The 26,618-nt window shown below is 41.5% G+C and overlaps 1 pseudogene; it reads right to left on the bottom strand.

The window, feature by feature from the left end:
• Positions 1-12,290: 12,290 nt before the first annotated feature.
• LOC115129952 (cholecystokinin receptor-like) overlaps positions 12,291-26,618 on the bottom strand; it is a 33,351-nt pseudogene continuing 19,023 nt past the window's right edge.

A 26,618-nucleotide genomic window follows, 5' to 3' on the forward strand; every position in this document is an offset into this window, starting at 1 on the left:
AAACAAGAAATTAGACAAAAAAAATGAAAACTTGAGCGTGCATAACAATTCACCCCCAAAGTCAATAGATAGAAGAGATATCTTTTGTAGCAATTACAGCTGCAAGTATCTTGGGGTATGTCTCTATAAGTTTGGCACATCTAGCCACTGGGATTTTTGCCCATTCTTCAAGGCAAAACTGCTCCAGCTCCTTCAAGTTGGATGGGTTCTGCTGGTGTACAAGCAATCTTTAAGTCATACCACATATTCTCAATTGGATTGAGGTCTGGGCTTTGACTAGGCCATCCCAAGACATTTAAATGTTTTCCATTAAACCACTCAACTGTTGCTTTAGCAGTATGTTTAGGGTCATTGTCCTGCTGGAAAGTGAACCTCTGTCCTAGTCTGCAATCTCTGGAAGACTGAAACAGGTTTCCCTCAAGAATTTCCCTGTATTTAGTGCCATCCATCATTCCTTCAATTCTGACCAGTTTCCCAGTCCCTGCTGATGGGCAAATTCCTTGATCTGTCCAGAGTACCTTCTTCCATATGTTTAGGGAGTCTCCCACATGCCTTTTGGCGAACACCAAACATGTTTGCTTATTTTTCTTCCATAAAGTCCAGCTCTGTGGAGTGTACGGCTTAAAGTGGTCCTTATGGAATGTGAGTTTTGGTGGGCGGCCCTCTCTTGGCAGGTTTGTTGTAGTGCCATATTCTTTCCATTTTTTAATAATGGATTTAATGGTGCTCGTGGGATGTTCAAAGTTTTGAATCATTTTTTATAACCCAACCCAGATCTGTGCTTCTCCACAACTATGTCCCTGACCTGTTTGGAGAGCTCCTTGGTCTTCATAGTGCCACTTGCTTGGTGGTGCCCCTTACTTAGTGGTGTTGCAGACTCTGGGGCCTTTCAGAACAGGTGTATATATACTGAGATCATGTGACAGATCAATTGACACTTGCACACAGGTGGAATTTATTTAACTAATATTGTGACTTCTGAAGGTAATTAGTTGCACCAGATGTTATTTAGTGGCTTCATTTCAAAGGGGGTGAATACATATGCTTGCACCACCTTTCCGTTTTTCATTTTTTATAATTATTTGAAACGTTATTTTTTCATTTCACTTCACTAATTTGGACTATTTTGTGTATGTCCATGTTAATGTAATTTCATAATTCCAATATGTTTTCATTAATTGAATTCTCTTAGTCTATGAGAATTTGTAAGATTCTTATTTGCATAAAATAGACAGAGACCAGTCTAATCAAAATGAGATAATAGTATTTATTCTCGGAGTGCGCTGCCATGTAACCACGAACAACAGTTTATATACAAAATATGACGTCATAGGTTATAAATTGTCCTTTCTCCCAACAGTTCAAAAGTTTATTCCCACCCCTTCTCTCTCTCACTCCAGACACACAATTAAATTGAGATTAAACTTCTGAAGTCTTCATCCATCACCATTCAGCAGACAGTTCCAGCTAATGGAAAACCTAAGAAAACACACACTGCCTTATCTAAACATCCCAGAGCTAAGTTGAGTCGGTTCAACCATAGGTTAACGACCCTTTTTGCTTAGTTAAAAACCCACAATTCCAGTCCTCTACAACCTGGCTGGAATGGTATTTATTTTATTTTATTACCCCCTGTTTCATGCTCCACAATCCCTTCCTTATGAATTAATATTATTAATCAGATGTAATATAACAGAGTAGAGTTTAATTAGTTATAGTTCTATTTCAAATATACATATTGTTTAGTAATTATTCATAAAACAGTCCATTACGTGAAATCCAAATAAAACATATATTTAAATTACAGGTTGTAATGCAACAAAATAGGAAAAACGCCAAAGAGCTGAATACTTTTGCAATTCACTGTCTATACAGAAATTAGAGAAGAAGAGAGGGGAGAACAATTTATATAGAAAAGGAGAGTGGGGTACACCTGAGAGTGGATCAGGGCCCGGAGAGAGATGAATGAGCCTTTCTGTCTGTAGGCTGATTGGGAGAGTGAGAGTCTATTTGCTTGGAGTGCTGGATCTGACGTGAGTAATGTACCCTGGAGCGGCCCACAGACATAACACATGGGGATGGAGGCAGGGGAGTAATAATGGACACTATGCATCTATTCCAAACGTGTTTTGTTTGTGTAACATTATAGAAAAATACATACTATTTACTGTTTAGAGGTAATGGGGAAAAAGGTTAATGTGCTTCATTATTGACATCATGTCATATATACTGTCGCTTTTGAAATCCATTGTGCATTACACCTGAATCTACTCTGGAAGATTTGACAGGTTTAAGAATATGACAAATATCAGCCTAATGATAATATGCCATGTGCTTTGACAAAACGTATTTATTCTTTAAACTTTATGCCGCACTCAATACCTTAATAACATACTCTGCTCAAATAACGAAACACAATTTCAAACACCTGCTGAAAGACAAGCTATGACTAGTTGCATCCCGATATCATCTCTGGCACTCTCTTGGGAATTGCTTTTATTGTGATGGGACCAGTGTCTTTGATAGATAACTTTTAGAAATATATTGCTCCAGTTTTATGAGTAAAGAAGTCTGAGGGAAAAAGTTTGTTACTATGGCAATAAATTCTATAGCGGTTCTTTTTTTTCTTTTTTTCTTTTGTTATCCCTTCTTTTCCTATACCATACCTCTCTGAAAGTCCTGTTCCATTCAACAATGAGCTTACCCCAGTCAGTGTTGGGAAAAAACCTTCAAGTGAAAAGGGTAAAAAGTAGTAGAAAGAGAAAATCGCCAAGCATTTCCAACATTGACCAAAATGGGGTCAATTGTGGATTGAGAAACACATATCTGAAGATTCCCATTGTCCGAGAAATGTGTGGATGAGCAAGTGGAATACACACACACACACACACACACACACACACACACACACAAATATTGCCAAAAAAACACTCTCCCGCACACCCACACAAATTGTATCCAGCCACAATGGTCACGTAAAACACATTTGATATAATGGACGTGATACAACTGATATTTTTGTGATGCAACAGTTTGTCTTCACAATTTTTTTTACACAATCATTGTGTGTTGTCTGTTTTGTCAAATTAGTTGTACATCAGTTGTACAAACCGAGTGTTTATGCCCTTCACCTGAGGGGGTACCACGTCAAATGGGAGCTTTTGAGACCTGGCCCTGATGTTAGCATGAAAGACCGGCCTCTATAGAGTGAACCAATGAGCTCTATTTAGTGTTGACTCACGCAAAATCTTTCACAGGCCTATAAACGCACACACGAGAGAACCTGTTTTATGGTAGCAGCAACCAGAGAAGTTACATCAAATGATGAGATACTGTTCAGTGCTGGTGGAATTCAAATTCCCATGAACACGTACACACCCGTAGGTCTATGCATGCACACTATGGTACACACAGCCACAGACATGTGTGTATGTATGCACACACACACACAGACAGAAACACACACACACAAAAACACAGTGTACATTTAATGACAGACCGCCTATCTGAGTTGCCCAAACATTTATTGTTTTTTAAATATAATTTGACATGAAACACAAATAAACACAGAAACCTGAAAATTGGGGAAGCTAACCAGAATCCTGAAAACATTGCAAAGTGGCGACACTAACATTTTACAGATAATAATTTACACCAAATAATTTACACCAAAAGCTGGCCTGGCATGGACAAATCAGATTGTTACAGAAAAGAATGCAGTATAATGCTATCAAAAGTTAATGGCAGTCAGTTGTTCAGACTTGATGGTTGCAGTTTACAACACAGACACAGAAACTCTTTCTGTCTGAAAAATACTTCAAGGATTCAACCAAGTAAGAATGGAACCATGTACAAAAGTATCTTATTTATCCACATCTATTAGCTGTCAGTCAAACTGCACGAAAGGGAAAAATGTGTTTAGGCATTAACTGAGTAAGTGTTAAGGTCTAGGTTAAGTTTAGGTATTAGGGTTAAGGTTAGGCATTAATTCTGAATGGTTAATGTTTGGTAAAGGGTTAAAACACAAAAGAAATGCCTAACGCTGGGATTGAACCTGTGATTTCTTGGAGCCATAGCGCATAGTTTTAGCTTATCCTCCTCCCCAATGCCCTAGCTTGTTGCGATCCGACCAAATTAGCAGGCACTCGCGTTGCTCCTAGTCGACGGTTGGAAATTGCAATTATAAACACAACATGCAAGAATTTCAATGATTTTACTGAGTTACAGTTCATATAAGGAAATCAGTCAATTGAAATACATGCATAACGCCCTAATCTATATGGATTTCACATGACTTGGCAGGGGCACAGACATGGGTGGGCCTGGGAGGGCATATGCCCACCCACTGGAGAGCAAGGCACACCCACTGGGGAGCCAGGCCCAGCCAATCAGAATGAGTTTTTCCTTACAAAAGAGCTTAATTACAGACAGAAATACTCCTGTCTGGGTGGCTGGTCTTAGACCATCCTACAAGGTGAAGAAGCCAGATATGGAGGTCCGGGACTGGCGTGGTCTGCAGTTGTGAGGCAGGTTGGAAGTACTGCCAAATTCGTTAAAACAACCTTGGAGGTGGCTTATGGTAGATAAATGAACATTCAATTCTCTGGCAACAGCTCTGGGGGACATTCTGGCAGTCAACATGCATGCTCCCTCAAAACTTGAGATTTCTGTGGCATTATGTTGTGTGACAAAATTGTACATTTTAGAGTGGCATTTTATTGTCCTCAGTACAAGTTGTACCTGTGTAATGATCATGCTGTTTAATCAGCTTCTTGATATGCCACATCTGTCAGGTGGATGGATTATCTTGGCAAATGAGAAATGTTCATCAGCAGGGATGTAAACACATTTTTGTGCAATATTTTAGAGAAATAAGCTTTTAGTGCATATGGAAAAAATCTGGGATATTTTATTTCATCTCATGAAACATGGGACCAACACTTTACATGCTGTGTTTGTTTTTTCCCAGTATAATTTGGCTTGCTATAACATAACCTTACCATTCCAAAAATGGGTTGATGATGTGTCATCCACTAGAGCTTGGGCTCAAACATTCATCATGCGTTTCTCTACTCATCAGAGAGCAAGATGATGGATGATCCGCTCTTACTCCTATCTCAATAATTCAACATCCTCCGAAATATGGGAAGATTGTGTGAAAATTGTTTTTGAAAAATGTGTCTCTATAACACACATTTGATATAATGTAAAAATGACTTCCCAAGATTAAGCACAGAAACTTTTATACAGTAAACAGAAGCATAGAATGAATCACATAATGCACATGATATGTCAGCATCTTTCGAAAATATGCTATTGGCTTACTATTATTTGGCAGAAATTATACATCAAATCACATTTAGATTCCCATTTATCCTGTATTAAATCAATTGCAGTTAATTAGATTTCAAATAATACTTTCAGAAGTTTGTTTAAGTGGGTGGGCGTCGTGTAAAGTGAGAGGCCATCCTATCGTCTCTAACCACAGAACATCAGCCATCGTTTTCCTTTAATTTCCAGACGATTCTGCATATTGAATCGTCACCGTTTGTCGTCTGCCAGGAAATGATCAATTGCGCACGTCCGACATTTGTGTTGGTCTGTCTTGTCCCTTTGGTTTGCAAAGCAGCATGTCCTGGATGAAGAATATAGTTGTCACTTGTTGTATAAATTGTCAGTCTGGTTTTGTGTGCAAGATTACTTTTCAATCAGGTTTTCTATCTCCCATTCTCCCTCCATCCAAGACACACTGGCACTGCTGTGCAAAACCAAGCTACCCCTGAATGAACTATCAGTAAAGCCACTATCATTTAATACTGTCTTAAATCAAGTTCTCATTTGGACTACATTGCATGCATTACTCTGTCAATGCGAATAATAAGAAGGAATAGAGCAAAGAAAAACAGCGATAGATCCTTAACTAAATAAAAAAGCAGGCATCACCAGACTAAGAACAAATGATAGACAAAGACAACAAGTCAGTTTAATCATGTATTGTAAATGAATAAAGTCCCCTAGGTAATTTAGTTGGTGCCACGTGGTACCTTGAAACGTACAAGACAATTATTGGAAAACGAGGCGTGACCAAGATTGTTTGTCCATGGCGCCTGTATTTTTCTTATTTGAACACCTATTTAAAGAAGAGAGACATGGAGTTTATCCTGAATAAATGCTCTCACAGGAACAAGTGACATGTTCACCTCGTCTAGGTCCATTTCAATTTTACATTTCCATTAAGGGTGCCATGTTGACTTTAGAGTTTCTGGAATCAGCCACAGACATTTTAACACCAGGGTCTTATTCTCGGTCCCATTTCCGATTACCAGGAGCCATTTCTTCAACTACATTAGAGAATTGTGTTCGAGATTTTATATCTTGGAGGATAAGAACCTATCATTAAAATGTTATTTGTAGTTATTGTTGGCTTTGCCCTCTTAGCTCCAACCATATCTAGCAATAAACTATTGCTCTTACAAAGGCAGGGGAAGGTTTGTAATTTGGGGGGAAAAAATAAAGAAATAAAGATGTTTTTTAAAGAAAGACAGATTTTTAGTCATAACGTTGTTGTGAATGGTTGTTCCTCTTCTTTATGGTCCTCATATGTACACCATTCGTGAAGCTGACACCACAAGTGAGAGACACACCACACAATGATATGTTTGCTAATCATATTGTGTGTAGGGATGAAGTTTAGATTAACACTAATTAAACAGAGTATTAAAATGGATATTGGCTTTTTGTAACCGGGACAGAGGATCATAACAATAGGAACAGATTGTAGATAAACAAGGTCAAATTGAGGCCAGGGAGAGCAGCAAACGATACTAAGTGTGGTGCATGCTACTCCACACTGATCAACGAAGAGAGAGACAGACAAGTGATGAATTCCCTGTAAAACTTTACTTAAAGCCTGCAGTTATAATGCATTGTAGGGCTCATAATACTTATAAAGCATTACACCAACAGGCTATAGGTAGAGTGTTACCGAATTCCCTCCCAGGCGTTTGTCATACCAAGATTAAGAGACACCTACGATTGAACAATGTCTTTTACAAGGTATGTGCGAGTTTATGCATGTGCCCATTGGAGTCAAATAATCTCCTAAAGTCTCTGTGACATACCGTTATTGAACACGGACCATAAGCATATCACAGCAGTGTCTCTATTGCCGTTCATATATTCAACGCCTCTCTGCTGAGAGAGAAAAGGTCTAAGGGGGATAAGGTTAGGACATGGAAAGAGGCCTATTTTCATTTCCTAAGGGGAGGAAAAGTAAAGGTGAAACAACGAGGGCATTGAAATTGTATAATTGTGTAATCCTGCATAGGATTTAGCTCTGATCCTTTGTGTGTGTGTGTGTGTTGTGTGTGTCTGTATGTGTGTGTCTGTGCGTGCGTGTGCACTGGCGTGGAAATAAATAAGCATGTAATGTGTGTGGCCTTCTGTGCATTTTGGATTTCATGGGGTTTCTGCACATTTTGGGTTTCATCGGTTCATTACTTCATTTGACTGTGTTATGATTATTCTAAGCAGTTCTGATGAGACAGAGGCTGTCCTAATATGCACACCGTAAAGCAGCATAATCTAAATGGTGTCAGTTCTTTGCTACACTGTGGATTGTTGGAAAGTATAGTGTATTACCACACACTAAAAGGAGGATTTAGTCCTTTCCATGGCACAGTCAATAATACAGAGATATATCAGTATACAACTATTTGTAAACATGTTTAAGATGAGGAAGCAATGAGATCCGCATTGCAGGAGCTCTCCAAAATACAGCTGTTTATCTATAACCATAAAATGGAAGTTTTGAGCTTGTCTAAAGCTGAGCACGATCAATTTGCCTCTGCTACGGTTGGTGGGTGAGGACATGGGGTGGGTGAGTACACTGCAGAGAAACTCAAGCATGAAGGTTGACTTGGACTAAAACAGCTTTTCTGTACCATGTATAGCCAGAACACCGTTGAGCAAAGAGCAAGTCCACCTGCGGTATACAGACCAATCACATAATGCATGGATGGATCTGAAACATTGCAATTTGCAAACAGGTACATTGAAACATATTCTTAGCAGTAATTTTCCTTCGGACCATGAAATAACAAAGCAAATACTTGCTACAGCAGGTACAACATGATTTTTCACATGTTCAACGCGAGGATGGTAGATACACTGTGGCTATGGTACCTTCCCTCAATAAAAAGCTTCAACAGCATTTCAGAGGAGGTAATAACTGTCTGTGGGAAACAGCTTTACTGGATATTTCACACAAGATTTATACGTTTGTAATTGTAACATGTTCCATGTATTGGGTTGTGCCGTGGCGGAGATCTTTGTGGGCTATACTCGGCCTTGTCTCAGGATGGTAAGTTGGTGGTTGAAGATATCCCTCTAGTGGTGTGGGGGCTGTGCTTTGGCAAAGTGGGTGGGGTTATATCCTTCCTGTTTGGCCCTGTCCGGGGGTGTCCTCGGATGGGGCCACAGTGTCTCCTGACCCCTCCTGTCTCAGCCTCCAGTATTTATGCTGCAGTAGTTTATGTGTCGGGGGGCTAGGGTCAGTTTGTTATATCTGGAGTACTTCTCCTGTCCTATTCGGTGTCCTGTGTGAATCTAAGTGTGCGTTCTCTAATTCTCTCCTTCTCTCTTTCTTTCTCTCTCTCGGAGGACCTGAGCCCTAGGACCATGCCCCAGGACTACCTGACATGATGACTCCTTGCTCTCCCTAGTCCACCTGGCCATGCTGCTGCTCCAGTTTCAACTGTTCTGCCTTACTATTATTCAACCATGCTGGTCATTTATGAACATTTGAACATCTTGGCCACGTTCTGTTATAATCTCCACCCGGCACAGCCAGAAGAGGACTGGCCACCCCACATATGCTCTCTCTAATTCTCTCTTTCTTTCTCTCTCGGAGGACCTGAGCCCTAGGACCGTGCCCCAGGACTACCTGACATGATGACTCCTTGCTGTCCCCAGTCCACCTGACTGTGCTGCTGCTCCAGTTTCAACTGTTCTGCCTTATTATTATTCGACCATGCTGGTCATTTATGAACATTTGAACATCTTGGTCATGTTCTGTTATAATCTCTACCCGGCACAGCCATAAGAGGACTGGCCACCCCACATAGCCTGGTTCCTCTCTAGGTTTCTTCCTAGGTTTTGGCCTTTCTAGGGAGTTTTTCCTAGCCACCGTGCTTTTACACCTGCATTGTTTGCTGTTTGGGGTTTTAGGCTGGGTTTCTGTACAGCACTTTGAGATATCAGCTGATGTACGAAGGGCTATATAAATACATTTGATTTGATTTGATTTGATATTTGAAAGGACTTGATAACCTCTTTCCAATACATTTGAAATGTATTTCGTGAAAAAAAAACCTGCACTCCAAACAAGCGTTTTAGCTGTTTGTGAAAGCGAAGGCGGAGTAGAATGCATGTAACATGGTACAATTCGCGGCCTCCTGAGTGCCGCAGCGGTCTAAGGCCCTGCATCGCAGGCTGTGTCACAACCAGCTGTGACCGGGAGTCCCATAGAGCGGCGCACAATTGGCTCAGCGTCGTCCAGGTTAGGGGAGGGTTTGACCGAGGGCGCATTACTTGGCTCATCATGCTCTAATGATTTTTGTGGTGGGCTGTGCGCCTGCAGGCTGACCTCAGTCGTCAGTTGAACAGTGTTTCCTCCGACGCATTGGTGCAGCTGGCTTCAAGGTTAAGCAGGTGGGTGTTAAGGAGGGCACTTTGGCGGGTCATGTTTTGGAGGATGTACGACTCGACCTTCGCCTCTCCCGAGCCCTTTGGGGAGTTGCAGCGATGAGGCAAGATTGTAATTGGGAGTAAAAGGGGGTGAAATACGAAAATATGTAATAATTTAATTTGTGTTAAAATTAAATGTGCTCTTGTGTAATTATAGTATTTCCAACTAGTTTTAAACATATACTGTACATTTCCGGTAGGGAGCTATAAGACACCAACCACCAAGCTACTGTATCAATAGTCTTTGGGTGACAGATCTTCTATGTTTGCCTGGTTACCCATCCACATCTCCGGCCAAATGCCACACCCACTAAAGTTTTGGAATTTTGCCTTCTTAAATGCGAACAAAGTCAAACCGTTCTGGTTGGCCCTAGAAACCGATGGGTTGGGCCTATACACATCTTCACGTCAGCACAAACGACTTCCAAAGTAATAGGTTCAGACTGATGTACGGAGCGATTGATAGACCAGCAAAATTAAATTCAGGATGAGTAATCAGACAACTTCTACACTGAGTGTATAAAACATTAGGAACACCTTCCTATTGAGTTGCACCCCCTTTTGCCCTCAGAACACCCACAACTCTTTGGGGCATGGACACTCACTACAAGGTGTTGAAAGCATTCCAAAGGGAGGCTGCCCCATGTTGACTCCAATGCTTCCCACAGTTGTGTCAAGCTGGCTGGATGTCCTTTGGGTGGTGGACGATTCTTGAAACACACGGGAAACTGTTGAGCGTGAAAAACCCAACAGCTTTGCAGTTCTTCACACAAGGCACTTAAATCTTTTGTCTTGCCCATTCACCCTCTGAATGGCACACATACACAATGTTTTGTACACTCAGTGTATGTGGTCGTATGCTCTCTTTTCCTCATTGTGTGATACAGTTTGGCATTGATTTATAAAAACAATAAAAAATACGGAAACATTTACATTACATATACAGCACACACACATTTAAGCACTACATAAAATATCAACATTCCATTTTGTATTTGAAATAACTTGTATGTTCAGGTAATCAGTCCTATAAATAAACCACACATACAGTGGGTATCATAAGTATTCACACCCCTTGGATTTTTTTTCTGGCATTACTTGTAATTTTTTTGTCGTTGATCTACACATAATACTCCATATTGTTAAAGTGAAAAGAGAATTCTACAAATGTGTACAAATGAACTGTGTGTACAAAGGAAAACCTAAATAACTCAAATATATTTGTTGCATAAGTATTCACCACCTTTGTTTAGGCAAACCTAAATCAGTTCAGTAGTAAAATATATGGACTAACTGTGTGAAATAACAGGGGTTGGCATTATTTTTTTATGACTATCCCTTCCTCTGTCCCCCATACATACAACATCTGTAAGGCCCCTCAGTCAAGTATTGAATTTAGCACAAACTCAACTACAAAGACCAGGAAGCTTTTTGAAAGCCTCATAAAGAAGGGCAGTGATTGATGGATGGGTAACAATAACAAGTCTGACATTTAAGCTTAATCAAGTTTTCTCAAAGAGTGGAGTGTATAATGTCAGAACATCTGCGGTCTCAGCCGCTGCCTGTCACCAAGGGAGTACTCCAAGGCTCGATTTTAGGCCCCACACTCTTCTCAATTTACATCAACAACATAGGTCAGGCAGTAGGCAGTAGGAAGTTCTTTCATCCATGTACTGTATATGCAGATGATACAGCCCCTCCTCTGATTTTGTGTTAAACACTCTAAAACAAAGCTTTCTTAGTGTCCAACATGCTTTCTCTGCCATTATCCTTATTTCTGAACGGCATACATACACAATGTTTTGTACACTCAGTGTATGCGGCCTTATCCTATCTTTTTCCAGCAAAGGTCATATGGTTTGGTAAGAAGAAGGCCCCTCTCCCGACAGGTGTGATTACTACCTCTGATTCAGATGACCATTTTACCATTGCCAGATTACGGAGATGTAATTTATAGATCGGCAGTTAAGGATGCTCTCGAGCGGCTAGATGTTCTTTACCATTCGGCCATCAGAAATGCCACCAATGCTCCTTACACATCACTGTACTCTATACTCCTCTGTAAACTGGTCATATCTGTATAACCGTCGCAAGACCCACTGCTTGATGCTTATTTATAAAACCTTCTTAGGCCTCACTCCCCCTATCTGACATAGCCTCCGTCCCCGCAGGAGGCCTTTCGCCTTGTAAATTAGAATTGATTCTTAACTGACTTGCCTGGTTATGTAAATGTTAAATACATAAAATAAAAAAAGTTAACAATTATGCTGTTGATTATGTTTTAAACCACCCAGACACATCAAAGATACAGTTGCCCTAATGAAATGAGCTGCAGAACAGGAAGAAAACTGCTCAAGGATGTCACCATGATAAAACCGTTGATGATTTTAAAACAGCTACAGATTTAAATGGCTGTGATGGGAGAAAACGGAGGATGGATCAAAAACATTGTAGTGACTCCACAATAACGACCTAAATGACAGCGTGAAAAGAAGAATACAAACATACAGAATAAAACATGCATACGTATGCAACAAGGCACTAAAGTAATACTGGAAAAAAAACATGGCACAGGAATACACTTTTTGACCTAAATGCAAAGCCTTATGTTAGGGGTAAATCCAATAAAACACATCATTGACTAACTGCCACCTTATTTTCAAGTATGGTGTTGGCTTCATCATGGTATAGGTATGATTGACAAAAATAAATGGGATGGAGCTGAGCACAGGAAAAACTGCTTAAGTCTGCTTTATACCAGACACTGGGAGAGGAATTCACCTTTCCGTGGAACAATAACCTACAACACAAGGCCAAATCTACACTGGAGTTGCTTACCATGAAGACAGTGAATGTCCCTGAGTGGCCCAGTTACAGTTGACTTAAATCTGCTTGAAGATGTATGGCAAGACTTTAAATTGATGTCTAGTCATGATCCCCAAAGGTGTTTCTAACATGTATTGACTCAGGAGGGTGAATACTTATCAAATCAATATATATTAGTGTTTTATTTTTCATTAGACATTTTCTTCCACTTTGACATTACAGAGTGCTTTAAGTAGATCGTTGACAATTTTTTTTAAATTAAATCAATTTTAATCCCAGTATGTAACACAATAAAATGTGAAGAAATCAGGAGCGAACAAGCAAAGAAAATGCACAAGCATTCTGTCGGTTGCCATCCCTGGTCACAACTACCTGTGTACCCACTGCTACAGCCCCCTGTGTTCCCCTATACAGGGTCCATATTAGGAAGAAGTCCTGCAGAGAATGAGGCTGTCCTAATATGGACACTGTACCCCTAGCCCCCTTCACAAAGAATCAGTAGGTCCCCGCGGTGCTCACTGTGGTATAACTGATCTTGGACATGGACAAAGGACCCATAGTTCCCGTCACTGTCATCTCATCATCCCCGCCGTTCCGCCTCTCCCGGCGGCGCCGACAGCAGGGCGGACGGCTGTGGGCGAAGGTGGTGAGCAACGCCTTGCGGAAGCGTGTATTCATAAAACAATAGATAACGGGGTTGACGCACACCGATGTGTAGCTCAATAGGTGGATGAATGAGATGGGTGCCCCCGAGAGGAGCCGGTGGGCTGAGCTGATGTGAAATGCCTTCCACGTGTTGGCCGTGTACAGGGGCATCCAGCAGAGGAAGAAGAGAATGGCAGTGATAATGAGCATGCGGATCACGCGCTTCTTGGCCAAGAGTTTAGCCTCCGAGGTATTGCTTCGAGGGTGCTCGGCGGACACTCTGGGTTTAGGAGGGGCCAGGAAGTAGGGGTGGTGAGGGTGGACAGCTCCATGGACGGTGGCTTCTTCGGTATCTGGATGTAGCAGCCATCATCGTCTGTGTCGTTGTTGCTGGTGGTCACAGTGGTGTTTACGCCATTCTTCAGTGCTGTGGAATGTACATGGAAGTGTGTAAGTGGGTCTGAATTGGGTGTAAGTGTGTAGGTGAGTAAGTGTGTAGGTTGAAGACAGAGCACATTACTAATAATAGGATGAGAAAAGAGTTGGTGACATAAGCCTGCATTGTGGGGAACATGCATTCACAAATAAACAGGCTTTATGAGAAAATAGTTACTGTATGAATGCAAAACCCTTATTCTGGCCCCAGCCTTTACCAGCCTTTTTAAAAACCCTAATCCTAGTCCTTGCCCTCATTGCTTCTGCCCAGCACCACCCTATTTCAAAACCCCAACCCCAATCCCTAACCCAAAACCTCAACTTCATTTACATAACTTTCTATTTGTGAGAAACAAATTAGTTGTTCAATCATATCCATGGCAGGAGATACATGTGGTGTAGGAGTCTCACAACTGTTCTCTCTGTTTTGGTCCAGCTCAAACTTCATCCCCCGGTACAGCTCTCTGGAGATGAGTCCATAGGCAACGATCATCACAACCCCAGGGATGAAGAACAAGATTAAAAGCAACAGCATGTACCTGAGAAAAAAGGATAGAAAGAAAGAGGGAAAGAGAAAGAAACATGGAGTGAAAGAAAAAGAGGGAAATTGAGAGAAAAAGGGAGGGAAAGAAAGAGGGAGAGAAAGACAGAGGTAAAGAGGGACAGGAAGCCAGACAGGAAGAGAAAAAAGTTACTTTGATCATTGTGGTCATAAAATAAAATAATATTTCTATGGAAGTAATTAACATTTTTCCAATTATCTTCACATCAATGCGGATACTATCAACTTGGCCGTGTACAAAAAAAGTACAAATCCACTATTGTTCATTCCACACACTTTGAGAATTAGTAGAGAGGAAGCCTTTATTTTGCGTTGTGTGAAATTCTAATGGGTGCGTGGGTGTTTTCCTCTGAACATCCTCCATGGATGGTTCATTTTTAATCTCCCATCAGCCTTTGCAGCAGGTTAGGCTCTCATTCATTCATTCATTAATGCAGCCTCTGATACTCAAAGCTTTTCATCAGTACTCTGTTTGATAGTGGGTCACACATCAGGGATTGGGGGACAAACGGTGACAGGAAGGAAGGACATACAGAGAGGCAGTAAATAAATGAGGTTTCGGTTCATCTTTTGTTTAGTCTTTGATCCTTATTCTCTATTGTCAGAGAAGAACATGGAAAGGGGCGAGGAGCAGGTGCTACACTAATACTTCTGTTTCACATTATTTGACAATTCTTCATGGCCGGCATCATTAGTAAGCATAATTAGACACGCTGATTCAATAGCCAATTTGGGGAGTAGCCCGTAATGGACTCAAATAGTCCCTGTGACTGTCAGTCCAACACCTTAGCCATTACACCAAAGAGGTCACCAAAAGTACAAAAGTACTAAGGTCACAAGTTATATTTCAATAGCATATTTTCTGAAGTATATTGTAATAATTAAAAAATGATAGGTATTATATTGTGTGTGCTTGTTGATTACATCTACTGTCACCGCTGCTTTGATCATTTTTTGAATATCAATACAAATTAAAATATAAATCCTATTAAAATGATTGTGCCTGCCATTGTTAAGAGAAATAGTGCATTCGGAAAGTATTCAGACTCCTTCCCTTTTTCCACATTTTGTTAGGTTACAGCCTTATTTTAAAATGGATTAAATAACCAAAAATCCTCAGAAATAACAATAAATCCTCAGAAATGTTTGCAAATCTATATAAAAAAAAATATATTCAGACCCTTTGCTACGAGACTTGAAATTGAGCCCAGGTGCATCCATTCATCATCCTTAAGATGTTTCTACAACTTGATTCCACCTGTGGTAAATTAAATTGATTGGACATGATTTGGAAAGGCCCACACCTGTCTATGTGAGGTCCAACAGTTGACAGTGCATGTCAGAGCAAAAACCAAGCCATATGGTCAAAGGAATTGTCCGTAGATCCCCGAGACATGATTGTATCGAGGATACCAAAACTTTCTGTAGCATTGAAGGTTCCCAAGAATACAGTGGCCTCCATCATTCTGAAATGGAAGAAGTTTGGAACCACAAAGAAATGGAAGAAATTTGGCCGCCCGGTCAAACTGAAGAATAGTGGGAGTAGGGCCTTGGTCAGAGAGGTGACCAAGAACCCGATGGTCACTCTGACAGATCTCCAGAGTTCCTCTGTGGAGATGGGAGAACCTTTCAAATGGACAACTATCTCTGCGGCACTCCACCAATCAGGCCTTTATGGTAGAGTGGCCAGATGGAAGCCACTTCTCATTAAAAGGCACAAGACAGTCCGCTTGGAGTTTGACATAAGGCACCTAAAGGACTCTCAGACCATGAGAAACAAGAATCTCTGGTCTGATGAAATCAAGATTGAACTCAATGGCCTGAATGCCAAGCGTCTAGTCTGAAGGGAACCTGGCACCATCCCTACAGTCATGTTTTTCACCGGCAGGGACTGGGAGACTAGTCAGGATCGAGGGAAAGATGAACGGAGCAAAGTAAAGAGAGATCCTTGATGAAAGCCTGCTCCAGAGTGCTTAGAACCTCAGACTGGGGCGAAGGTTCACCTTCCAACCGGACAACGACTTTGAGTACACAACCAAGGCAATGCAGGAGTGGCTTAGCTGGGCAGCAACATCACAGATCTTGAGAGGATCTGAAGAGAAGAATGGGAGAAACTCCTCATATATGTGTGCCAAGTTTGTAACACCATACCCAAGAACACTCAAGGCTGTAATAGCTGCCAAAGGTGCTTCAACAAAGTACTGAGTAAAGGGTCTGAATACTTGATATTTACGTTTTTATTTATTTATACAAAAAAGTTTTTTGCTTTGTTATTATGGGGTATTGTGTGTAGAATGCTGAGGGGAAAAAATTATTTAATCAATTTTAGAATAAGGCTGTAATGCAACAAAATGTGGAAAAATTCAAGATGTCTGAATACTTTCAGAATGCACTGTAGATCCCCAAAGGACTCTTAGGGTTGTAGTGTAAAAGAAAAACAAGTAAAGTCTGGAAAGGTTTTAACAGGCTGCAATCAGTGAACAACTACATTTCAAGTAGTAAGGTCTGCAGAGAGAGAGCTTATTTAGTGTAAAAGATAAGAAGTATGGTCTGGAGGAGAGAGACGAGAGAGCTGTATAAGGCTGGGGAGAACCCCTGGAGAATGTCAATTTTCCTTTAATTGCTCTACTCCACAGTCTCTCTGTTTGTTTATGGGCAAATTGATGAATAGTCCTCTGTGCCCAAACTTAACAGCAACAGTTTCTACAGAAAAAGCCGAAACTTGAACTGCAGATGCAGATATATTCTAGCGATATTACTAATCGTCGACCAGTAAACTGCTGGTCTTTAGAGTGTAATTACCTTCTAAAACTGCTTCGCTAGCCCTGAGTCAATGCGAACTACTCCGCCTAATAATATAATTGCTTTGCCTTAGATGTTGCTGTGGTGCTCCGAAATGTCCGGCTATGATGATTCTGTTCAGTCTTGCAGGGGGAAGGCATTACTTTTGGGCAAATTTAATATAAGTGGAAATATAATGAAAACAGCATCAAATGCTTCATTGCTTCCCTGATCAGAAATGTGGGGAAAAAACAATTTATTTTGAAACAAATCTATTCGATAAAAGTAATCAAACATAAAAACAGACCGAACAAACTCAAGATACTTTTTTGTACAATGGACTGGCAATCTATGTTCCTTTGATAACGGCTTACTTTGAAAATACCTCTCGAGAACTGACTTAATTAGCGCCAGGAAACTCAGGGACCGGTCAGAAACCAGTTCTGACCACTGCACTAGAGGTCTCCAGTCAGAAACTCACTCACCACATCTGTTCCACCCCACCGCTTGGCCATTCCAGGCGGCACATGTGTCCCGTAGTTCGGTCGGGTTTGGGGAAGGACTTGAGGTGGCTGAACACTGGGTAGGGCACCATCATGACCAACGACAACACCCAGATGGCGGCGATGACCCGGTAGGCATGGGAACGAGTCTGCCACACTCGCGACTTCAGTGGGTTGCAGATGGCGCTGTACCTCTCGATTGCTATGGCGACCAGGCTGAAGGTGGAGATGCTGACGGAGAGCCCTATAGGAATGCAGGGAAGGGGTAGGGGTCAATAAGAGAGATTAAAATGTCTATCAACAGTGATCAGACCTGGGTTCAAATGGTACTTGTTTTCTGTCTGGAGTGCCTGATGGACGGGGTTTAAACTTTTGAGACAATTACATTGTCTCCATTGAGAAAGGGAAGTTCAATTAAGCAGGAAAAATATTTTAATTAAGGAAAACAAATACTATATTACCAGGTTTGATAGTGATAAAAATCTTCTATGTATTTGAGCAGGCTTGCCACATCAGAGAGATGCACGTAAAGACAAATGGTAAAGCCTCTTTAGCTTATAATTAAGTAAAGACACGAAGAGCATTACATTTCAGACAAATAGCCCCACACTGATGGAATCACACCATTGTCGTTCTGTCCTGCTCAATGTTAGATCTCTAAATTAACTAAATACTCACACAGAATTACATAAACACACACACAGGATAGATTATAGGTTGATTACTTCAATAATTCAATGAAAAGTCCATGGTGGACTAACCCAGTATGACGGCTTGTTACACAATGAAAGGGAGGGGCAAGATAAAGAGAGCGGGAGAGACAAAGAGAGTGGGCTGGTACATACATGTGGAAACTATGCTCATGAGAATAAATACTTTGCACATGAACGACTGCTCATTCAAAAATAACAATATACAGGAACACAAGTCCTTCTGTTCACCGGACCTAGAATTCCTCAAAATCAAATGTCGTCCCTATTATCTCCAACGAGAATTCACATTGGTCATTGTCACTGCGATGTATATCAACACCACAACGGCCCTCGAGGAACTCCACTGGACTCCATGCAAACTGGAAACCATATATCCGGAGGCTGCATTTATTGTAGCTGGGGATTTTAACAAAGCAAATTTGAGAACAAGGCTACCTAAATTCTATCAGCATATCGATTGTAGTACCCGGGCTGGCAAAACACTGGATCACTGCTTCTCTAACTTCTGCCATGCATACAAGGCCCTCCTCTGCCCTTCATTTGGCAAATCCGACCTCGACTCTATTTTGCTTCTCCCCTCCTATAGGCAGAAATTCAAACAGGATGTACCCGTGACAAGAACCATTCAACGCTGGTCTGACCAATCAGAATCCACGCTTCAAGACTGTTTTGATCACGTGGACTGGGACATGTTCCGGGCAGCCTCAGAGAATAAAATAGATGTCTACGCTGATTCACTGTGTGAGTTTATAAGGATGAGCAAGTGAGAGGTTGTTCCCACTGTGACCATTAAAACCTACCCAAACGAGAAACCGTTGATAGATGGCGGCATTCACGCAAAACTGAAAGCGCGAATCACCGCATTTAACAATGGAAAGATGACCGGGAATACGGCCGAATACAAACAGTGTAGTTATTCCCTCCACAAGGCAATCAAACAAGCTAAATGTCAGTTTAGGGTCAAAGTGGAGTCGCAATTCAACGGCTCAGACAAAAGACGTATGTGACTGGGTCTACAGGCAATCACGGACTACAAATAGAAAACCAGACACGTCACGGACACATACGTCTTGCTTCCAGACAAACTTAAACACCTTCTTTGCCCGCTTTGAGGATAATACAGTGCCAACGACGTGGCCTGCTACCAAGGACTATGGGCCCCCCCTCCTTCTCCGTGGCCGACGTGAGTAAAACATTTAAACGTGTTAATCCTCGCAAGGCTGCAGGCCCAGACGGCATCCCCAGCCGCGTCCTCAGAGCATGCGCAGACCAGCTGGCTGGTGTGTTTACGGACATATTCAGTCAATCCTTATCCCAGTCTGCTGTTCCCACATGCTTCAGAGGCCCACCATCGTTCCTGTTCCCAAGAAAGCTAAGGTAACTGAGCTAAACGACTACTACTACTCACTTACGTCATCATGAAGTGCTTTGAGAGACTAGTCAAGGACCATATCAACTCCACCCTACCTGACACCCCAGACCCACTCCAATTTGCTTACCGCCCCAATAGGTTCACAGACGACACAATCGCAACCACACTGCACACTGCCCTAACCCATCTGGACAAGAGGAATACCTATGTGAGAATGCTGTTCATCGACTACAGCTCAGCATTTAACACGATAGTACCCTCCAAACTCGTCATCAAGCTCGAGACCCTGGTTCTCGACCCCACCCTGTGCAACTGGGTACATTGACGGGACAGTAGTGGAGAGGGTAGTAAGTTTCAAGATCCTCAGCGTACACATCACGGGGAAACTGAATTGGTCCACCTTCACAGACAGCGTGGTGAAGAAGGCGCAGCAGCGCCTCTTCAACCTCAGGAGGCTGAAGAAATTCGGCTTGTCACCAAAAGCACTTACAAACATCTACAGATGCACAATCAATAGCAGACCTCATCCTGTATTACCGCCTGGTACGGCAACTGCTCCGCCCACAACCGTAAGGCTCTCCAGAGGGTAGTGAGGTCTGCACAACACATCACCGGGGCAAAACTACCTGCCCTCCAGGACACCTACACCACCCGATGTCACAGGAAGGCCATAAATACCATCAAGGACAACAACCACCCGAGCCACTGCCTGTTCACCCGCTATCATCCAGAAGGCGAGGTCAGTACAGGTGCATCAAAGCAGGGACCGAGAGACTGAAAAACAGCTTCTATCTAAAGGCCATCAGACTGTTATACAGCCACCACTAATATTGGGTGGCTGCTGCCAACATACTGACTCAACTCCAGCCACTTTAATAATGGAAATTGATGGGAATTGATGTAAAAATGTATCACTAGCCACATTAAACAATGCCACTTAATATAATGTTTACATACCCTACATTACTCATCTCATATGCATATGTATATACTGTACTCTATATCATCTACTGCATCTTGCCATCTTTATGTAATACATGTATCACTAGCCACTTTAAACTATGCCACTTTATGTTTATATACCCTACCTTACTCATCTCATATGTATATACTGTACTCTATACCATCTACTGTATCTTGCCTATGCCGTTCTGTACCATCACTCATTCATATATCTTTATGTACATATTCTTTATCCCTTTACACTTGTGTGTATAAGGCAGTAGTTGTGGAATTGTTACGTTAGATTACTCGTTGGTTATTACTGCATTGTCGGAACTAGAAGCACAAGCATTTCGCTACACTCGCATTAACATCTGCTAACCATGTGTATGTGACAAATTTGATTTGATTTATCTCAGTCAATCATGGCTAGTGAGAAAGTTGCTGTCTTTTTCTGTGGCTAAACCACCTTGGCTTGAAATGTAATACTTTCATTTGCATTTACAGATGGCATACATGTTTGTTATTATGGCACATTAAAGTTCCAATGTTCCAGAAGGGATTTCTGCCAAAAAATGCATTTTGATTAAAAAAAGTTTACGTTCAAATGGCTCTCCTGGGAAGTAGTGATGCGCGAAATACGCCTAATTGTCACGTCTTCTAGGACTAGTGGGTGCGGAGTCAGGCACAGAGAGCGGAAGTTTTAGGATAATCGTAATATTTATTCCGGTACAAAATGGTCACGCCAAAAGCCAGGCGCATACAAAAGACCGGCCCAAACACAGGACCACAACAGTCCGGAAAAAATCAAGCAAAAGGCACAACCACAAAACAAACAGAGGAACAGGTGCAACCAATAAGACTAAACTAACAGAAAAGGAAAAGGGGATCGGTGGCAGCTAGTTAGACCGGTGACGACGACCGCCGAGCGCCGCCCGAAAAGGAAGAAGAGCCACCTTCGGTGGGAGTCGTGACACTAGTTTCCTGAAACGAGTAACAAATTCTCTAAAACGACGTTGGAAGTGGCTTACGGTAGAGAAATTAACATGCAATTCCCTGCCAATAGCTCTGGTGGACATTCCTGCCGTCAGCATGCCAATTGCACACTCCCTCAAAACTTTAGACATCTGTAGCATTGTGTTGTGTGACAATACCGCATATTTTACAGCGGCCTTTTATTGTATCCAGCACTAGGTGCACCTATGTAATGATCATGCACTTTCTTGACATGCCACACCTTGTCAGGTGGATGGATTATCTTGGCAAAGGAGAAATCCTCACTAACATAAACTCGGTAAAAAAGAAACATCCCTTTTTCAGGATCCTGTCCTTCATTGTAAGGGTTTAAACACTGTTGTCCATGCTTGTTCAATGAACCATGAACAATTAATGAACATGCACCTGTGGAACGGTCGTGAAGACACTAACAGCTTACAGATGGTAGGAAATTAAGGTCACAGTTATGAAAACTACTGTACTGTGAGACACTAAAGAGGCCTTTCTACGGACTCTGAAAAACCCCAAAAGAAAGATCCCCAGGGTCCCTGCTCATCTGCGTGAATGTGCCTTAGGCATGCTGCAAGGAGGCATGAGGACTGCAAATGTGGCCAAGGCAATAAATTGCAATGTCTGTACTGTGAGACGCCTACGACAGCGCTACAGGGAGACAGGATGAACAGCTGATCATCCACGCAGTGGCAGACCAGGTGTAACAACACCTGCACAGAATCGGTACATCTGAACATCACACCTGCGGGACAGGTACAGGATGGCAACAAATGCCCGAATTACACCAGGAACACACAATCCCTCCATCAGTGCTCAGACTGTTCGCAATAGGCTGAGAGAGGCTGGACTGAAGGCTTGTAGGCTTGCTGTAAGGCAGGTCCTCAGCAGACATCATCGGCAACAACGTTGACTATAGACACAAACCCACCCTCGCTGGCAAAAAGTGATTTTCACTGACGAGTCGCGGTTCTGTCTCACCAGGGGTGATGGTCAGATTTGTGTTTATCGTCGAAGAAATGAGCGTTACACCGAGGCCTGTACTCTGGACTCTGGCCTGTACAAATCCACCAGCCATATTGCTTGTTCTGTGCGTGATTTCCTGCAAGACAGGAATGTCAGTGTTCTGCCATGGCCAGCCCGGATCTCAATCCCATTGAGCACATCTGGGAACTGTTGGATCGGAGGGTGAGGGCTAGGGCCATTCCCCCCAGAAATGTCTGGCAACTTGCAGGTGCCTTGGTGGAAGAGTGGGGTAACATCTCACAGCAAGAAGAGGCAAATCTGGTGCAGTCCATGAGTAGGAGATGCACTGCAGTACTTAATGTAGCTGGTGGCCACACCAGATACTGACTGTTACTTTTGATGTTGACTCCCCCTTTGTTCAGGGACACATTATTCCATTTCTGTTAGTCACATGTCTGTGGAACTTGTTCAGTTTATGTCTCGGTTGTTGAATCTTGTTATGTTACACATGTTAAGTTTGCTGAAAATAAACACAGTTGACAGTGAGAGGACACTTATTTTATTGCTGAGTTAGATGAAATTACATTTGTGTACAATATTTTAGAGAAATACACTTTTTGTGCATATGGAACATTTCAGGAATCTTTTATTTCAGCTCATTAAACTTGGAACCAACACTTTATATGTTGCGTTTATATTTTTGTTCAGTGTAGATAGTAATAATAACGCAACAGATACAGATTACACACAATCAGGGTAAAGATAGGTGAGATTGAAATGGATTCTCTTACGTACATCATGTCTGGAACCAACGGTCTTCAACTCTCCACAACAAGGGATTTCAGCAGTCCAAGTAGAATTCTTGCAAGATCCCCTTACGGGATGGCCTTGAATTGGTTTGTAGTTCATAAATTGATAGCTACCGAGTGGCTGGTCGCCATCCAAAACAAGAGAGGTCCTTGTGTATTCTCATTGTTTTTGATGTCTAGCGTGGATGTGTTAATTTGATGCTCCTCTAAACTAGGTAGCATATCAATCACAAGCGATTTAATGTTATATTTTCATCATCATTCCGAACATTGGCTAAGCTGGAGACAGACAGACAGACCAAAGTGGTAGTATTCTTTTTTCAGGAACTCTGGCTAGTGGCTACAATATAGCAGAAACTATAAGATTAGTCTACATCATCAGTGATTGTTTTTGCTCCAATGCGATGTTAAGGGACTGGGTCCTGCTTGTTCAACTGCAATATCCATTACAACAGACAGAGGTTGTATAGCCTTCGATATATATTTTTGTGAAAGTTCATTCAAATCGCTGCATGTTTTTGTTTATTTAAAATGTTCAGGAATATGAGGCAGACTACAGAAAATGGGGAATCGAGAGAGGGGTAGTGTGAGCAGCAGCTATGTAGTGTTTGTAAAATAACACATGCACAGAATGTCATATTAAAGATTAAAAGGTTTCCGGAGGGGCGGCAGGTGACAGAAAACTCTGTATTCGCAGCCACGGCATTCCGTTTTCCCCTCACAATTCAGACCACTCCGAGACGGTCCGAGCTAAATTCTTTCTTGACAAATTGCTCTTTGCTAAGAAGCTATTTTTGTTCATTTTAATTGGAAACAATTACATTAAGATACTTCTTCATTCTTACCCAGAAATGATTTGATATTGAGATAAAAATGGCTCCTTGGACCCTTAACCTTTTCAAGCGTACGGTCACATATTTGTGATATTTTTTGATTGGTCCCTGCAGCGTACCATCGCAAATATGTGATTGGAACAGAAGTAACAGAACGTCTACATATACCAAACACATCTAAATGGCGTTCTTGTCTGAAAAGCATCTAAACAATGTTACGTACTGATGGAAAATAAAGGTTTTCACAACTTTATTCCTCAATTTGACCTTTTATTGTAAGTGCAAACTTTAGCATCCAAGCATCACACGGAACACATCCACAGCCAAACTCATTCCATAAACCAGTCTAAAAAACAAGTTGCGCTGACAAAAAACGAAACATACATTTGCAACCTAACAGCTAGACTTGTTTACAATGTACCACATCTCTGGTGAGCACAAGGGAGAAATGTAATATTATAGAGGTACGTGTCAGCTAAGCTAACAGCGGCTAAAATCTTCATGATTGCAGACATGTTTGTTTGTGTTTGACCAATGAAAACTCCCTAATCCCAAAATGCCATTGACTATAAAACACAAATTAACAAAGTCAAAGATGGCTGCGCCCATTGACTGCATAAGATTAATTTAGTTTGGCCACTTTTCAGCATAGTACACATCTTCGATGTGCTTGTTACAGTAAATACAAGAACCGGGGCACATGACTTGACAAGTCGTTTATAGTTTCTAACAAATCACAAAGCAAATGAATGTTTTCACCTCACAGATTATCACCTCAAATACAAGCCTACTGCCTAGCCTAGCTGTAGTGCGAAAGCTAAATGGGGTTGCCAGATTTGGGTGAAACAATTTTAGGGCAGTTTGTAGTTAGTAATACTTTAAGTTAATACAAATGTAACCATGTTTTGGAAGGAGATCGATAACTGGTCCACCCACATAACATTCAGCCCATAGATGACGCCAAAATATAAATCTAGATAATCCTGTCTAGCTCCATAGATAACTCATTATATCTACAACCTTGCCTCACTCATGCCAAAGTCCCCACACTCAGACAGGCTAACACCAAAGCCTCTTTCAGATAATAACATAATATAGATTATAATAAGAGATTTATCTATAATAATATAGATACTCACTGCTACTACCATATGCAGAAGGGATAAGGGATTGAATGGTTATGTAAAGCATAATATTAAGAGGAAAATGTGGTCTTGATGCAGTGAGGGGTGCAGAGAATAATGGCAAAATGCAACATACCTGGTATCGCGTGCAAGAAGAACTCACATTGTAAGGGCCGTTATTCATATTTAGAACTTACACATCAAGAGGTTAACAACACACTTCATCAATATATACAGGACATCTATATAATGTACATCATCTACCTTTAGCCAGTCATTGGGACTGATGGTACGACTCTTTATGTGCAGGCATTAATGGGCAATTTTGCTGTGCCTAGGCACAAAATCAATGTCTGAAGAAAGAAAGTCATAATAGCCCTGTGCATTGATTGCTTTTGGCTGATGAAACTTTTGCCCATTGATTTTTCTTGTCTGCTTCAGAGTGATGTTTCTAACTGCATAATATGAATAAGGCAGATCACACAAATAGATACAGTTTACAAACACCTTAGTCAAATACATTTAAACTCAGTGTTTCACAATTCCTGACATTTAATCCCAGCAGAATTTCCCTGTTTTAGGTCAGCTAGGATCACCACTTAATTTTAAGAATGTGAAAAGTCAGAATAATAGTAGAGAGAATGATTTATTTCAGCTTTTATTTCTTTCATCACATTCACAGTGGGTCAGAAGATTACATACACTCAATTAGTATTTAGCAACATTGCCTTTAAATTATTTAACTTGGGTCAAACTTTTTGGGTAGCCTTCCACAAGCTTCTCACAATAGGTTGGGGACAACTTTGGCCCATTCCTCCTGACAGAGCTGGTGTAACTGAGTCAGGTTTGTAGGCCTCCTTGCTCGCGCACACTTTTTCAGTTCTGCTCACAAATGTTCTATGGGAATGAGGTCAGGGCTTTGTGATGGCCACTCCAATATACCTTGACTTTGTTGTCCTTAAGCCATTTTGCAACAAGTTTGGAAGAATGCTTGGGGTCATTGTCCATTTGGAAGACCCATTTGCGACCAAGCTTTAACTTCCTGACTGATATCTTGAGATGGTCCTTTAATACAGCCACGTCATTTTACTCCCTCATGATTGACATATATGTGCACCAGTCCCTCATGCAGTAAATCACCCCCCAAACATGATGCTGCCACCCCCGTGCTTCATGTTTGGGATGGTGTTCTTCGGCTTGCAAGCCTCCCCCTTTCTCCTCCAAACATAACAATGGTCATTATGGCAAAACAATTATATTTTTGTTCCATCAGACCAGAGGTAATTTCTCCAAAAAGTATGATCTTTGTCCCCGTGTGCAGTTTCAATCAGCCTTTTAATGGCGGTTTTGGAGCA

This window comes from Oncorhynchus nerka, linkage group LG5 (genome assembly GCF_034236695.1).
Source record: "Oncorhynchus nerka isolate Pitt River linkage group LG5, Oner_Uvic_2.0, whole genome shotgun sequence".
NCBI classification, from domain to species: Eukaryota; Metazoa; Chordata; class Actinopteri; order Salmoniformes; family Salmonidae; genus Oncorhynchus; species Oncorhynchus nerka.